Source organism: Miniopterus schreibersii, assembly GCF_964146895.1.
Source record: "Miniopterus schreibersii genome assembly, chromosome: 3".
Taxonomy (NCBI): domain Eukaryota; kingdom Metazoa; phylum Chordata; class Mammalia; order Chiroptera; family Miniopteridae; genus Miniopterus; species Miniopterus schreibersii.
The window spans coordinates 54791015-54800282 of NC_138103.1; positions in this window are offsets into that span (position 1 = coordinate 54791015).

Sequence of the window (9268 nt, forward strand, 5' to 3'; positions counted from 1 at the left end):
GAAACTAATTCTGTGGCATTTTTTAAAATCAGCACTTGTGTGATGCTAAATCCGTGAAGCTTCTGCAGCTGAGTCAGAGCAAAGTAAATATGCTCAGCTTACAAACCAAATCACTCTTCTTCCTTCTCTTAGATTTTCTCACCTCTCTTTTTAAAACCCTTTACTTTTAACTAGAGTAAATCACTGTTAAATTGCCTTTAATAGTTTAAAACTACTGGGTTGTTAGGCCTTATTTAACTATCTATAGAGCTATTTACAAACTTAAGTTGTGTAAATGTAATTTCTACTTGTGGCTGAGCTGTAGCTACCCGGAGAGAGCGAGGCAAACCATCCCAGACGTCCAGCTGATAACTGATAAGATTCCTCGTACTGTAGGACTTTTAACCTGTTGATTATGGGTCTGTTGGTATAAATGTAATAATATCCTTCACCTCAATTTTCCTGGAGTAACAGTGATCAGTTGGTAGTAGCCCTCCTGCTTCGAGGCGACAAGTGTTAATATTTTTGCTCTGATCTTCTCCCCATTTTGGTTTCTTTAAACAGGTTTTTTTTAAGGAGAGTGGAGGTTTAAACTTAGGATGTGGGTTTTCTTTTTAAATATATACTCGGTTCTTAGAGCAAGTAGAATGGGGAGCAAAGACTTGTTGATAAATCTGAGATTCAAAACCACCCTGTTAAAACTTAAAAGCCAGATATTGCAATGCTTTGGAGCTTTCTAAAGGCACCTAACCAGGCAGCCATTAAAAGTGTCTATGATATTTGAAGGGGGGGAGAGAATCTACTTGTAATAATTGTTCTTTTCTCCAGTTTCCGCCTTGTGCTTCAACCTGGATTACATTATTGTGTGTACCAAAAGTAAAGCACAGGGGTTTCCTATATAGTATATATTTCTGTTTGCCATTCTCAAATAAAAACAATTTTCCCAACAAGCAGTGGTGTATTCTTCTTCAGAAGTTCATTTATCTACATATAGATGTTAATAAAAGTAGAAACTTGAATGATGGGATACCATTCATCAGTATTTTAAACCTCATAGCCGCTTATTATTCCCACTGTCGTTGCTGTAAGGTAATATCCTAACTCTGGTTGAGTCACTAGTTGGCTTGGACCTTCCACAAAGCTGTCATTTTTTTAATACATTTGTTTTTAATATCTAAAAGATCTCCTTAGTTAGAAGGAAACTTGAACCCGTTGTTAAACTATCATTTTATAAAATACACCATAGTATCCACTAAGCAACTGTGTTTTCCAAAAGGAGTCTGGTGAGATTAAATTGTTCCCAAATCCCTATGAGTCCCTGATGTATTACGAAGTCTGATCGGAAAATATCTTGTTTACATTTGTTTTACAGCTTTTCCTTCTTTAAAACCTGTAACTCCTTTGAGAGAGTGTGGGTGACAAAATATGTTAACTATATTATCCATGCTAATAAGTTAGATTTCTTTTCATGTTCCTCTGGATTATCTGGAGTTTCAATCCAAACACGTGTGTGTCTCCTCTCATAATCAGCGTTTGTAACTGTAAATTGACAGGTTCATTTTGCTGTTTGTAATCCTGAGTCATTAAGAAAGATTACTATTACAGAAAGTATAAAAATTTCTCCAAAACTTTCCCTATGCCTCCGTAGAGAAAAAAAGAAAAAAGAAGTCTAAATAAATGTGAGACATTCTCAGCTTTGAAATATGGGTGGCCTCAAAAGCGGTGGTGGTTATTTTATGATTACTTATTAGGGGCTGTAATAATGTAAAATAAAAGGCTGCAGGAGGTACTCCCTTTCACAAACGGAGTCCTTTCCTTCCTTCCTTCCTTATATAGAGTGACCGAGTGGGAGTCTCTTGAATTGTTGGTCTTCCTTTTATCTAATATTCTATTAATCTCCAAAAAGATCAGTTTGAGTCTGGGAAAGGGTTTTTAATCAACACTTCACAGAGCTTAAAGCTACCCTACCTAAAGCGTCAGCTTTGTCAGGCGGTTTTAGATTTAAAGCATTGCAACTGTCCTGCACTGCACTGAAAGTAAAGAATGTACAGCAAGCGGAAGATGTTGAAAAGGGGGAACAGCACAAAGTCGACGAACGAGATTCAAGAATAGAAGTAGCCATCAAAGCATTCCAGCGCTTATCTCGGAATCTATGTAGGGTTAAAAAAAAAAAAAAGCAACAATGATAGTTTTAAACCTCACACTTAGGAGGGATGAATGTTGATTTAATTGATTCATTTGGATCGATGTTTTTAAAGTTTCACACCACTGATCTTTCATGTAGTGATGTCTTTAGCAGTCAGTGGCCTGACATGAGCCTTCTCAGATTTCATCAGTGGGACTCTCCATGACATCTGAAATTAGGCAACGGCCTCTGCGATGGCGACTTTGGAATTGGGAGACCTCAGTGCCAAAGAGCATGGTTAGATTGAAGAACCCTTGTTAATTCTCAGCACAAAGGTTTTAGAGGAGTGGTAATTATAAATGAACCATAAAGGTTAAAGCTACCAAATATTATATAGTGGGCTTTAATTGCTAGGTAGGAGAAAATCGTCCTCAAAGTTTGACCATTAAGTGGATATCACGCAGTGACCAGTATTTTCCCATCGAATGTAAAAAGCTTGAAAATGGAAATTTAACTTAATCCAGAGGCCTTCCAGGCAACTTTTCCCATTCCTTTGCCTTGAGATTTGTCAAAAACCTTTCACTATATTTTTGTATCGTGGAAGTTTAGTTCTATTTGAAACAGACATGAAACGTTTCTAGAAAGAAAAAATATCAAGACAGGCCCTTCATCTTTCCAGATCATTCAGTTTTTTCTTCCTTGGCTATTACATCCGGTTATATGGGAGACTGTCATAGGTAAAATAATGTTGAACTGTACTTTATGGCCAGCCTGCAGTACCAATACAAAGAATCTGAAATGAAAAGACAACCAGCACCCTAAGAATGATATGTCTCTTTTAAAGTTTACAATTTGAATAATGAACTTGGATAGAAACTTGGCAGGAAAACAAACCATGGCACCATCACATCACCAACCATTTTCACTTTTCTGTCCAATTTCAGAGTGCATGTGTTTGTGAGTATTTCACTAGATCAGTGACAGCTCTTTATTTGCATAATTATATGCTCTGGTCTGAAGAGAAAACTAACCCCCAAATTTCATGGGTCACCAAACTGCAACAATCAATGTTTTATCACGTATGCTAAGCAAAACCTAAGAAGCTATATGAAGTTTCTTGGGGAGTTTTTACTCCTCAGAAAATTAAAGAGTTTTCCTCTCCTGAATAGATTCAAAATCTTTCCAAGTTCTTTGTAACTGAATTCTGTTTGAAGGCAAAACTAGAGATTAACATGTAGATCTGGATCTTAGACTCACTAGCATTACTTCAAAGTGGCTTAAGAAGAGCAGCATTTTGGGAACACTAAACTTTTAAGTTCTAAGTACTGTCCTTCATGCTATGAGGAAAAAAAATTATCAAAGTATGGTTAGCCAAAATGAAGCCTGAATTAACTACAGTTGAATATAAAGTTCATTTCTTTTTCTGAAATAACTCAGGGTTATTTTTAAAACCTAATAGAAAAATATGTATATATGCATATACATGTGTGTGTACCACATACATATCCATACTCATCCATGAGGTACATATGTGCATTTCATCAGAAACAGACAACATATACAGCTTGTCTTTTCAGTGCCTGTAACATAGTAGGTACTCAATATATGTTGGTCATCAGGATTGTTTGTAAACATTTTCTTTTAAATAAATTTTTCATGTTCAAATTCTGCAAAGCATTGGAATAAATATTTTTAATGCCTCAAGTTCATTTGCATCTGTAGATCCTTTCTGTATCTAATGTGTATTTGTGTGTAAAGTGGCTTTATTTCATTAAAGAAAAACTGATTTAAACTGTTGGTGTCTTTAGTTTGTAGGCAATCTGCCAGACTTGAAATACAATGGAGCATAGAGACACATGCAGAGAGTGACTGTTTGTCATGAAGTTATTAAAATTGTGGAAAAGATGACTTTACGTAGGCTGTTCAGGAATATACTGGGCGCATGATTTAATTCTACTGTAAAGGGCTTAGGCGTGAGTTTCATTTAAAAGTACATAACAAAAATGTCTTTTATTTAAAGTGACCTATTTGTACATTAACAGTTTCTTTATCAGGCATAATACTGTCATCAAGAAAAATATTAGAAAAAAGAAACATTGAGGGGGAAAGTTTAAGACTTGCATACAAATATTTTCTTTCTTCCCTATCTTGAAGAAGGATGAGAGGTCTTTAGGTCAGGTATCAGAAGTTTCCTAAAATACTTCAAGTGGAAAAGAAATCAGTTTTCCCAAGTTTTTAATAAAAGTTGAATTACAAATGAAAGACATTTTTTTCCCTTTTAGTCTAAAACCTTAAACATCTTATCAGGAACAGTCTCCAGAGTCACCACATCTCACCTTACTGAAATGTCACCTAGTCACACTCCCTCTTGGGCCACCCCCATCGTCTACCTCCCCAGAAATTGCTGTTTGGACTGAAGATCTTGGATTCTTCATGGTGAAAAATCCTCAAAATTGAATCTGTTAAAACAAATAAATACAAGGTTAGCATTTTTATCAAACAAAATGAGTTGGTAAGCAAATGAATTAATGCTACTGCCTGGCTAAGCAATAAAGACAAAAATAGAGTAAAACCCTCCTAGCTGTTCAAAGTTTTATAAGTTGAGGACCTATGTGCCTCTGAGTTAGATGCATTTGCATTTTATTTTTTAACCTATAAACTCTTAGAAGGAAAGGAATAGACAATACATATACCTAATTATGTGGGGGGGTTTCCCTTAATTTGACCTTTGTGGGGAACGTAGCTGTGAGTTTCAAGTAAGGCTCTCAGTTTTCTACTCTGCCTGGGACACAGAGAAATCTGTTATTTCCTACTGAATTCCACACATGAAGATATTGGCCCTATAACTGAAAGGCTAGGTTTTTTTCTTTTTATCATTTTCATTTATTTTGGCTCAAGGGCCACCTAATCCCATTGTGCCTGAAAAGGGTATCTCTGATCCAGTTCATCTCATGTGCCTTCAAATACTTTTTCCAAAGGTTTATTTTCTTTGTTTTTAACCATAAATGGTTTTTTCCCTAATAAATGTTTATAACTTCTCTGGGTACTTAGGTGATCAAAATTTATCAACTGAAGAAATATTAATGGTTTGTTGTGGTGGTTTTGGTTTAGGGGGCTGTTTTTTTGTGGGGGGGGGGTTTAATTTCTTTTTTGCTTTTGCTTGCCTGAGTAAATTACTTAATATCATCCCCTGGAATAACCAGCTCTAAAAATAACCCTAGCACAGAGTGTCACAATTTGGCTTTCCTACAGTTTTGAAAGAAAACCATTAAAATTGCATTGATCTCACAAATATTGATCTAGTGCTTGATATCAAATATCATATGAGAAGCTGTCAGTTGCTGCTGATCATTGTGTCAGCTGTTTGAAGTCTTGTCCTTTCCCTTCTTCATTGACACATGGACTCAAGTTATTGAGGCTAAAATTTTTATGATTAACACAATTATGATCATTTTTTCCTGTTTTTCACATTTCTAGTTTGACCAAACACAGTGTCCTACCAGCAATTTTGTCACATGATTATATATGTGTGTATATATATATGCACACTTTTGCAAAAGCGTGTGTGTTTTACACCTGTGTGTAAAAACATTTTTTAAGTGTTCCATCTCCTAGGTAGGCTATGTTTCCATTTAGTTTTTTATGAAATTTTGAAATAATTTCTATCTGTATCCTACTTTCTTTCTGGTCACCTGTCTTTTAAGAAATCAGCATTTTTCAACAGATTGCAGTTGTTAGAGTACCGTTTTAGAACTCCAGGATGAAGTCTTAGCCATTTCAAATTGACACACACACCTCAACAGGTAAATCGCTCCTTCTATTCTTGCTGACAGAAATATAACTGCAGCGTTTGGCCAGAGTGGGATTTAGATGCCTATTTAAATGAAATTGAATCTATATATTTTTAATACTTCCTCAACAAACTCATGCTAAGTCATCCTGTGCTTTTATATCCTATCAGACCTGGAAATGGCTAGGTGTCTTTGGATATGTTTAAAGCCTCAAGTCACCCTTGTTCTTTCCGCCCTCCTCTTTACTTGTACACGAAGAATTGATGGTTGCATTAGTTTGAAAAACGGAGCAGTTGAGGGAGGAAACCACCCTGCAAGTGACCTGCTAACGCTGTTGGCTGCCTGCGCCGCACGGGCTGCGACACGGAGCAAACTCTCCGAGGGTCCTGTCGGAATCCCGCAGCCGCGGGCGCGGTCTCCACGTTCGCGGGGAGGAAGGACCTTCCCGGCCGCTGGCTGGTTTCTGTCCCCTCCTTACACCTGAGCGCGCTCCGGGGCCGGGGAGCGCGGCGGCGGCGCTCCCAGCACCATGGACAGCGCCCAGCGCGCCCCCTTCCCTGCGCCGCGCCCGCGCCCGGGTCGCGGCCGCGCCCGACGGCTCCCGCCAGCGCTCCCTCCGCAGGCCGCCAGCCCTGAACATCTCGGGACCCGGGCCCAAAGCGACAATGAGTTTTTGAAGTACGCAGCTTGTGGGGGGCGAGTCTTGCTAGCTCCAAGCCTGGTGTTAACGGGGCCCCGGAGTTGACGTGCCATTTGCCTGCTCCCCGAATTGGCATCTACTTTATAGTGAAAGCAGCGCCCCTCTCCGTCGTTTCTGCGGCAGGAGTCTTACCCCACAACTTTCTTTGCACAACTTTTCACCACCCCCCGGTAGCCGGCTCCAGATTGAGGGGTCTGTGCCCTGCGCACTTTCTGCCCGGCTGCTGATCGGGGCGCAGGGCCCCGGGCCGGGGGAGTCGTCCTCCCGGCCGCCCGGCCCCGGGGCCCGAGGCTGTGCGGGGCCCGAGCCGTCCGCGGGGCGGGCGCGCCCGGGTCCCGGGTAATTACGCCCCGAGGGAGGGAGCTGCGCGGCGAGCCCGCGGCCGCTAAAGAGCCTGACAGCGCCTCGCCTGACAGCACTAAACGGGGCGCCCGGCGCGGACCCCGGCTCCAGCCCCGGATTTCCACGTCTCCCGCTTGGCTCTCTCTTTAACTGTCGCGCTAAGAAAAGTGGAGGACGGTCCCGTCCGTGGGGCGTCTGTTCCACTGCGTGGTCGCCCCGGGAACACTTAAGTCACCTCTCCCAAGACAAGCCCAGTTTTTAAAGATTTCGAATTGCACGTTGCTTTACTGCAGCTCGCCTCACTCGGGGCTTCGAGGGAAATCTCCCTCCCACGCGCCCCGGTCCAGCCACCTACTCTCCTGAACCGACTTTGAAGGTGAAAATCTTACACTGAGAGCGGGTGAGACGGCCAGAAACAAATATTTTTATTAGACACCAATTGCACAAAAAGGGTTTCAAACCAGCTTAACCCAAATTTCACAAGAAAGGGCCGGGAAAGTGAAACATAAAGAGAACTCTAGCACCGTAAATTAAGGGGTTTCTTTCCGATAACAGCCTTAATAAACCGATTTCAAAATTGCTTTTGTGTAGTAACATGCACCACAATAATTTCAGGATAAAATCATTCTCTACTTGGCATAATATTACAATGAAATATGTTTGCGGTTCCTCAGCTTAGCAATTTAGCTTCAAAATACTGTGTTTTCCCACCCCTTAAGACATGCAAACGTTTTACTAAATATTTCGCAGGTGCACAATTTAATCTTTCTCAGGGAGCTTTTGCCCCCTTTTTAGTGCGCGAAGTCCCTGCTGAGTTTTCCCCCAAAATAACTTTTCCTCATAGTTTGCTCATTCCTACAGTCGCAGGAGCCGTTTTGCTCAAACACTCGGACGAGTCCGCGGTGCTGGAGAAACTCGGGCCCCGGGGCCGCTCCCGCGCGCGGCGCGACCGTCCCGAGGCAGCGGGGTGGCCGCCGCGCGGGGCGCGGGGCGCAGGCGGGACCTGTTGAGCCAGAGCAACTTGGAGGCTCCAGCTTTGGGGCCTGGGGTGCCCCTCCCAGGATCCGAATCCGCAACCGCAATGTCTCCCCAATGTTTGCACGGCTTTTGCTGGTATAATTCTCAGGAGCTTGGGCCATGAACGGAGCGCCCATCTTTGGGTAAATGGTGTGTTTCATTCTCACCTCCCGCAGGTTCAGGAGCAGAGGGCGGGGACCAGGCGCGCAGGAGGACTGGGGAAGGGCGTGGGGACGCGGGGAAGGGCGTGGGGACGCGGGGAAGGGCGTGGGGCTTTGCTTCGATGGTGCGAAGGGGCCGTGGAGACGCGGGTGGATTGGCGGCGCTCACCGACCTCCTGGGCGCTGCCCTTTGCTCCCTCAGCCTGGGTGTCGGGGAATCTCTGTCCCTCACTGGGGATCTTCCTTATGACCTGGGGGATGGGACAGCCAAGGTCTCTATGTAAATAATCAGGAATTTCTTTTCTTTTCTTTTCTTTTTTTTAAAGTGCATTCTTGATACAGTTTCAGAATGACTTTTCTGGGTTATTCTAAGTAAATAAAAATACTCCCAGACCTGCGTGGATATTTCAGGACCACTTTGTCAGAGAAAAATATGGAGAAAAGAAGTACAAGAAGTTCATTTTTAAAAAAACAATCAAAACATTGAGTGGTACTGATTAGGTTCCCCCCTCCAAGGAGCTTCTCCAACGATGTTTGCTCACCACCTGTACGTGTTCAATGAACTTTAAACCATTTTACAGCATAGATAGCAATTTCCTCCCTTTTATCAAGTTTGTCCTTTAATTCCAACTTTAGTTTTCTAGAGGATTGCAGCTGTTCTACCCACTTTTCCCCCTTCAAAGTCTTTTAAAATAAGTTTCCTTGTCTCTTGCTCATTTGTCAATGTCAAATATACACTGCCTATTTAGTTAAAGAAAAGTGTGTATTTCATATGTTATAAAAGAACAGCCTTCTTTATTTGGTTTCTTGGAAATCAATAATCTCTTAAACACTTGCCAAGACCCCTTGGGGAAGGGAGAAATGTAAACAATAACTACCAAACTTCAACATGACAATATTGGTTAAAATCTGCAGGATGATACGGGAGGTAAGAGAGGGAAGGACTGCAGACTCCGGAATCCGAGATTATATAGAAAGGGACCAGAGGCGTCTGGTGCCTTGTTCCACCCTCTGCAACTTGCCCAGGGAGCTAACTGTCTTGGGAAGTCGGGAGTTAATTCTAAACTTCCTCATAAGACTTCTTAGCAGCCAGACTGGTCTTCAAATAATTGAGCTGGGAAATGGCTGGATGACCACAGGGAGGTTGCAAAAG